The sequence below is a fragment of the Pinus tabuliformis genome, chromosome 4_2, assembly GCF_031772625.1.
Source record: "Pinus tabuliformis cultivar Carrire ecotype Pingquan chromosome 4_2, CPIR1, whole genome shotgun sequence".
In the NCBI taxonomy this organism is placed as follows: domain Eukaryota; kingdom Viridiplantae; phylum Streptophyta; class Pinopsida; order Pinales; family Pinaceae; genus Pinus; species Pinus tabuliformis.
Window position 1 is genome coordinate 564,297,735 of NC_142304.1, and position 9,013 is coordinate 564,306,747.

Sequence of the window (9,013 nt, forward strand, 5' to 3'; positions counted from 1 at the left end):
GCTTCATCTCTCATGTCATCATACCATCATCCCATGAATCTCCACAAGTTGGAGTTCCTGATGAAACACTTGCTTCCTTTCTAGATCGGTGAATCCTCCAATGAGGATTCTATCTCACATATCCTTATTCAGTGGATGTTTCCCTTTTAAACTAATGTATGATGAGACTTTTCCTAGACTTCTTCCTTTGATCTTTCAATGAAGTCACTAAGAGCTATATCCTTCAAAGTTGACTATCAAACATCTTCATGTTTCCTATGATGATGTCACAAGCTCTTGTTTCTAATGCTTCCATGATGCCACGATGCATCTTATTATTTATTATAGCCATATCCCATAACATAAGATTTAGAAGTTATGTCAAGCCCCTTTGAGAGGGAGACTATCTTAAACCTAGTAGAGATCTCTTACTTCCTCTTTTCTTGGACTTCTTTTCAGCTTCCTCCACTTCTGCGGTGATATGGACTTCTTCTCTTATTCTAATATTGTCCCTTTAAGACAATATTTTATGTAATTTCCATAGTCTTTACATCCATAGCATTAAATCTCAGCTATGCTCTTCTTTCCTTTCTAAGGACTAAAATTTTCCAAACTTCCTTTCCTTCCAGCAAATGTTTGAGTCCTTTAACCTTCAACACTTTTACCCTCAACTGGTTTTCTTTCATCTCACAAGTTGTCGAATGAGGTAATTTTCTTATCTCCATGGATATATGTTACCTTGATCGTCAGTTAGTGTATTTTAGATCAATGAAGATTATTTTCTTATCATCTCTCCCAGATCTCATATATGAGATCTTATGAAGATATCCCTTCATCCTTTGATACCTTTAATTTTTGTGAAGATCAAATCTAAGTCATGTGACCTCCTTTACCTAATCTTCAGAGAATATTCTCATGAGTTTATATACATCTCATTGATGTCTCCAATATTGCTATATGAGGGGACCTTTCATAAGAATCCATTTCCATAAATTCAGAGGAGAGCTTTCCGACCTTTCATAAGAATCCATTTCCATAAATTCAGAGGAGAGCTTTCCATTGATATGTTCAATGACTTCATTTTCTTTGAGGACTATATCTATCCTCCTTTTCCATGCAAGGAATTTCGATGACCCATCCAACTTATAGATCTCCTTGCAAACATGAAGTCATTTTACCAAATTGATTAAAGAATGAAAGATACTTACTTTGACAAGAGAAGATGAAATCTTCTTACTTTGATGATGGTTGAAGAAGATGTATTTGTTGCTTCCTTGGATGATCTTCTTCAAGGGCAAAGGAGAGGATCCTTGCTTGCTTTATAACCTTGAAAATTATGACAATGCCTTCTCGCCTTTAATATACTTCGACTTCTCTTGTAGTGTAGATCATAAATGCTTCTAGGGTTTCGAATTTCTCCAAGATGATGTGATCTACATCTTTAAAGTCCTTCGAGCTATCTTGCCTTGTAGACAACTTAATGAGGGTCTTTGTGGCCTTTTGATGATGATTATAGAAACAAAAGCTCTTGTTGTTGTAGACTGCTTCTTCGATCTAGGGGTTGATTCTTCAATGTAGATCTTGATCTTTTGCTTTGATGCCCTTCTTGAAACTCGATCCTTGAAGGTATCTTTGATTAGATGCCCTTCCTTTGTCTTCAGCACCTTAGCTTTGATTCCATGTTGAGAAATCTAAGGCAATAGTATTAGATGATTTCTCTTCCATTAGTGATTGCTTGTGAATGATTTTTGCTTCTTCAAATTAGGATCTTCTTCACATTAGATTATTAGTGTTCTTCATCAAACAGTGACCAATGCATGAACATAAATACACAGGAGACACATCGTGTAGGCTATAAGCCAGGGCCAAAAGCTCTCACTCTTTGAGAGAAAAACCCACACAAATGCTTTTTATAGAGATTCCAAATGACGAATACCAAGACCAAGACCCTTGACCTATTAGCCACTCTAAGATCAAAACACTAGTTCTCTATTCTTGACTTCTCTTCCTCTTCGACCTTCTTCAGACTGAGATCATCTTCTCAACGAGCTGGATATATCACTGAAACATGTCAATATGATGTCAACAAATTGTGACTGTTGTAGCAGGACCGAAACACTGTGATGTAGCTCATTCATAGCACTTTACAATGATATTTCTTTGTTGTAACATCGAGACTATTATCTCATGAAACAGAACATCAGTTTAGCCCTAGAAGAATCCTCGTTGCTTCTCTATTGACTATCCGAGTTCCTTCTTGACATCCAACTTTGTCTCTTCTTCTTTCACTATGACTGTACTCTAAATCTCTGAGAGGTCTGAGCCTTCCTTACTATGATCAGCGCTACTTAGAACTCATTGTCTTCTCCTTACTCATATGATCTTATCCATGCCTTATCCAACCGAAAAACACATAAATATATTTGAGCTATTCACTGTACTTAACCACCGACACTGCAGAGAAAATTTGAATTATATATTGTCCTTATGCGAAGATCATACCCACCTATTTATAGTGGTTGGTCCCATAAAATAAGCTGACCTATGCATATCCGAATAGGTGTGTCTATTTGATGTGAGCCGACATGAGATTTATCTATGTTTTGAGGCCGACTTCAAGAGGAGGACTAGTGCTTGTCGTTGGAGGGCTCCTAGACATTTTCATAGACTCATATACATTGACTCATGTTCAAGAAGAGCTCTTCATACATGACATTGACTCTTTGACTTAATGATAAATCCTAAGGCTCTCAATGGGAGCCACTAACAAATAAAATCTCTTGCTCATGAAACCCATGAAGCAAGGCATTACAAAAATAATTGTATTCCTTTATTTTCATCATTTACAAAGATCATGATTACATGTCATTATGAAGACCGAACCTAATTACTTTTAACAATAGGGGCCTCCAAAGGCAATCCTAGTCAAGCCATACTTGGTGGAGTCTTTAGAGATCACATAGGCAATGTCTCTCACATTTATGCGAGAGCTCTAGGTTGAAAGCAACAATTATGCAAAGATACTCACCTTGGAATTCGGCGTGCTAATTTCCATTCGCAACAACTAATTATGTTTACGAGGGGGAGGTTATTCTCATCTCATCATCAAACTTTTGAAGAAGCTCCAATAAAGCTCTACTCCCTCTAAAATTTCCAAAAGATGGCATCTTGAAAGTGAACTTAGAAAAATTTAAATGTCCTTCCTAGAATCTTGAACATCATAACTATACATGTTAGAAGAACTAGGAACAAATTATCCAATTTTCTAGCCATTGAAGGCCTAAAACATGTGACTACACAAAAATTCAAAGCCCTCTTAAAGATACATGATATCCCACACTTCCCTAGGACTAAACTCATCGATTACACACAGCCCGAGATTAAGTCCTTTCACATAGTTAATTTGGGTTTCAATCTTTAATAACATCATTGTTTTGTCTCTCTCTTAGTTTAAAAGTTGGGCATATGCCCCTACTCTTTGGGTTCAAATTGTGCATATCTCCATATCCCCTATGATTTTCCCTTGCATTAAGTTCCATTCCTTTCCTATGGTCGATGGTAATATCCATATGTAGTATTTTCCCTTTATTCCTATTGATTTGTATCATAGAACCACTTGATAGGTCTACCCTCTTGCCTACTTTCCTAGCTATGGCTAAGGTACCCTCACTAATTTCTCTCTTCCACACCCACCCTCACTAATTTCTCTCTCTTCCACACCCACCATATCTTGAAACTCTTCCTACCTCGTAGTGAACATCCGAAGTCATCTCCTCAAGCCCTTCTTTTATCATAGCCTTTTATGTCCAATATATTGACCTCCTATCCTCTGGCTCTCTTCCATCCCTTCTTGTGTTTTCTCTTGAAAACAACTACAAGAATAGGCATGGCACTTCTTAGTGTTATTATTATTCAGGGGTGGTTCAAGGGTGGTTGAATAGCCATCCCTATACATGGCCTAATATCAACACTAAAAACTATATTACAATCTATTGGGAGAAGACAACTCAAGTGACCCAAAACGAATTAAATTTGACAAAAGCAAGAGTTGAAAAACACTTCTTACAAGGTAAAGTAGTAGTCAAAAATGTTGGACAATAATATTGATATATTCATAAACAATGGGAGATTTAATAGACATCTCTAGGAAATGGATATCTATTAGCAAATGAAAACAATAATGGGCAAAGTGCTCATTAAGAAAAGCCCAATAAGAAATACCATTGTGCATCGACGCTCTCCAACTATATGTCCAAAAGTTGGATCATAACGTGTCTATGGCCGAGAAAAGAATTCCTTAAATTTGATGAAAAGAAGACCAAACTGCAAAACTCAAATTCCAGATAACTATATTATAATATACTTTTTTTCTTTATTTTCTATAAAAATAAATTTGATAAACAATCCTATTTTAAGCATAGGTAAGATAGTAGAAATTCATACATTACAAGATTATGGAACGTATGTATAAAGTTATTTTTGAAAAATTCTTTATATGGACAAAAACAATGCCACTATGTTACTACTCTAGTATTCCTAGTAGTGGATTAGTATTATATTTTGGCAATGATTTAAATGAAATACAATCTTAACACAGAATTATACAATATATATATATATATAAAGAAAACAAAACTCAACTTGGAAATCAGTCTTTCGGATTAATCACATCGTTAGGATTGGATCGCCATTTAGAACCAACTATTGTAATTCATCCTCGGGACAAGGTGAGAAATCAATCGATCTGAAAGAATAAATAACAGGGATGCATCATTGTTCAGAGTTAGCCGTTTAAAATTAGTGGTTGGTGAAATCATTAGATTTCCCTAGATTTCCTACTAATTCTTAAATGTCATGCAAGGTCGTCTTAGCAAAGTTAAAAGTAAGGTTTAAAAGTTCAAGTAATATAATTTTATTACAACAAATAATTCTAGCTTTTTCAAACTTTATCACCACAATGTTATTGTAAAAAAATGTCTAATAATCAAAACAATGAAAGGAAAATTTCTTTACATTTTTTCTCATAACATAATAGTGTTTTTTTTTCAAGTGAATATTATTCTTTGTAAAAGTGAGTGTTACCTTGTCACTTTTTCAAACATTTATAGCACGTTATAGCCAAAATTATGGAGATCATTCCCCTCATTAATAACAATACTCAAAGGTAGGAATTCATATATTTCTTTAAACATTTTCTAGATAGTGAGACGGTAAAGTAATAGAAAATATTTTAGTTAAAAAACATTGTTTTCCTCCCCGATGGGTGTCAAATCATACCAATTCAGCAGCGCATGCTTTAATAGCACACCCACAACATTTGTAATGTTGGAAAGTGGCGAGCACATAGGTTGGGGAGAGATGCAGTGAAAGTTTCGTGATGCTCTCCTAGGGCAATATAACAATGTAGATGGCCATTGTGCACTGTGTTCGCACCTGGGAGATGAGAATTGGGGTTCTGCAAGGTAATTCTTGCTTAGTTCGTCGGAGGGCCTTTCTAGCAGGCCACGCTGAGGTAATGATTGAATAGAAGTGTTGGTTTTGGCAACCTAGTGTGATGTGTGGAGAGAACTCACTTCAAGAGCTCAATCGTATCTCTGGGACCCGAAGTCAACCCAATTAACGAAGTTGGTGCAACAGTCTCCTCCAACTTGGGGCTCTGGTGAAACAAACAAATGGAAGACACCATGGCTCTAGTTTAGCTAGTGGTGGAATGCCAAGATAGGGGCAATATCAACCCCTCAACTAATCTTACTTTCACCGTCTCTTATAGCGTTCTTAGTGACAGTACGCGGGGTCAACTTGGTGTTCAAAGAGATAGTCTCTCGGGTAGAGAAATAGATTGGTCTATTGTCAATTACATTGTCCTTGGAGTGTTTAGTTTGTGGTTGGACTCTAAGGTGGGTGGTCCTTTGCATGAGTGTTGTTCAAAACCATGCCTTTGTTTCAAGCTTGAGTGGTTTCAAGCCTAAGGACCTTGCCTCTGTGCTTTATCCCTTTTTGGGTGCAGGGGGGGCCAACCGTGGCGTGGGGTCCCTGACAACTCCCTGTGCAAGGTGGTGTGTGCTTATTTTACTTATGAGTAAAATTTTAAAGGCCAGAGGGACCAAAAGGTCTCCAATTTGGTGTTGAGCTTGCTCATGAAAGGTGACAAAGATGTTAAGGTGGAAGGTGACGAAGATTTTAAGGCAACATGGACAAACCAAAAGGGGTGTCGTCCCACATGGCCAACCAGGTGAGCAAGCAGCGAAGGTAGAAATGCAATTAGAGGACAAAAGGGATAGGGCAAAAGTGGAGGGTGAGGTCACCCACAATCTATGCCAATTCCCGAGCTACGTAAAATAGTCATTGTCATTGGGAATGATTGCAGAACAATTGTGGCATTTCAACAAACTTGGACGTTATTTGCCTACATAGGTATGATGATCAAAATGAAATAATTGATTATATCAACTATGTTAGTTCAGCAAGGTGAAATCCTGGAACACCATGCCTTGATAAGGCACAATGAGCGTCACCATAGTGAAAGAATGGACAAAATTGAGGCTCCCCTGGCACACATTGACTATCATGTGCATGAAAGGCGTGGCCCTCTAGCGGTTCCAAAACCCCCCACCCCCTTGACATGAAATCAATTAGTTGTCTCTTGATTTTACTTATATTTCAAGTCATTCTGCCATGTTGCTTTTGGAACTTGTGTACTTTTTCTCAACTTTTGCTATGTTTTTTGGGGTGCTCTCCAAGCTAACAAATCCAGTCTGAGTGAAAGGTGGGAGAGTCAAAGACATCCAGATTATATGCAATATCTTTCTAATAATCTAATGAAAGTTCTTAATCAACAAACAAAAAATTCATTGTTTTCCATGGCATTGCATTGAAAAGATATTTATTTTGGTTTCTTTTTGTTTTGGATACTGAACACAGTACCTACAGTTTGGACATTTCAGGATGTTATTTTGTAATCCTTTGATTAGTGGTTTAAACCACATTATAGCATATGCCTTGGCATCAACAACATGTAATCTCTATTATTTTCTTTTTAATAGAAATTACGAACTCTATTTCCTCGGAAAAAAATTGCATTGAAAAGATATTAACAAATTTAGTTAGATTATATGCAATATCTTTCTAATAATCTAATGAAAGTTCTTAATCAACAACCAGGCATTACATTGAAAAGATATTAACAAATCTACTTAGAGATACATGATGACGTATCTTCTAAACTGGCAAGCTTTATAATTACTTTTTTTTCCTTTTCATAAAAAGATGACTCTTTCTTGTATGAATGCTCCATTATCATTTTTCTCAAAATTACCAAACTTTTTGTGATATGGATAATAGTATTTAGGAAGGATTCAACATTAAAAAGAAGAAAAACTTTTTATTAAAAATATTGTTTTTCATGGCACTACAATGAAAAGATATTCAACAAATTTAGACACAGATACAGGATCATGCATCTTCTAAATTGGCTTGCTTTACAAATATTTTTTTTTCACTTTTTGTGGTAATTGGCTTGCTTTACAAATATATTTTTTTTACTTTTTGTGGTATGGATAGTTATTTAGGAAGATTAAACATTAAACATCAGAAAAGAAATGAATATAAACCATAATATCTCAAAATTTCTCAAATAGATTGAAATATAGATATACAAATTTAGATGGGCAAATTTAAATAGAGAGATACATGATCATGCATCTTCTAAATTGGCATGTTTATTTTTGCGATATGCATAGTTATTTAGGAAGATTAAACATTAAAAAGAAGAAAATAAATGAGTATAGAACATAATGTCTCGATATTTCTCAAATAGTTTGAGAGATATTTCTTTACTTCGCAAGCATAGACAAAAATTAGGTAAAAACTATCTTAATATATATTGATACATTAAGCATTATAAATATAAATTCATATTCCTCAGTAGGTTGAAAACATGAGTATTCCTGAAAACTATCCGATTTACTCTTTGTTTATTTTGGGAACAACATCGTTTATACTAACTTTTTTGTTTTGTATTTTTTTTCAACATTGTTAATGTTGAACTTACACTAATACGTTCGTTAAATTGTTAAATTGTTGCAGTATGAAAGGTGTCAAAGACTTGCACGTAAGCTTGCACCAGGGTTTTGAACTCTTGATTCAAACCTCTCAATTTGAGTTTCCTTGCAATTTTAAAACATGGAACTGCTAATTCAAACTTCTCAATTCGAAGTGATTGCTATGTCACACGAAAATTATTGGCTACTGGACACTCCTACTTTTTACTTTGCTTGTTACAGGCTTGGCTACTTGTGCTTGGACCCAATTTTTAAAAGTGATTGCCATGTAACACAAATTATTTGCTACTGGGATTGTATAATACACTTACTTTTTACTTTGCTTGTTGCAAGCTTGGCTATTTGTGCTTGGCTGCACCTTAGACTGGTCTTTCAATGGGCAGATTCTCAGGCACATCAGATAGGACAACATCTTTTCTTACTTAACTTACCACCTCCTCACAGATCAAAAGACATGGCCAGCATTGCTTCATTGTTTTCCTCTTCAAAGTTGAAGTTCTTGACTTTCGATTGATTGTTAAATGCACCATACAGTCATACTCATCTGAACATGATAAGTGATTGCAATGTAACATAACAAAGTGACAATACTGTTTTCCTAGTACTTAATGGTGAAATTGTTCTTGATTTTCAACTGATTGTTAAATGCACCATACAATCATACTCATCTGAACATGATAAAAGGTAGAGTATGACCATGAAAAGGTTTTTTTTGTTGCTTCATATGGCCAATGGAGATATGAGAGACGAGATGTTAAGTTCATCTATTTTGCAGAGGCTAAAATTCTCAACTGTAGACTTCAAGCACATGCTGGGTCACTTTTTGTCAATGGCCTCTAATTTTGAATTTTTCAATACAAGATGGTTGGATGGAATAATCATTTGCTGACTTGCAGAATAATAGTATCACCAGAATTGTGCAAAGCCTAATCAAGCCTAGACACTTCTTGATACAGTTATATTCCTCAGGTGGC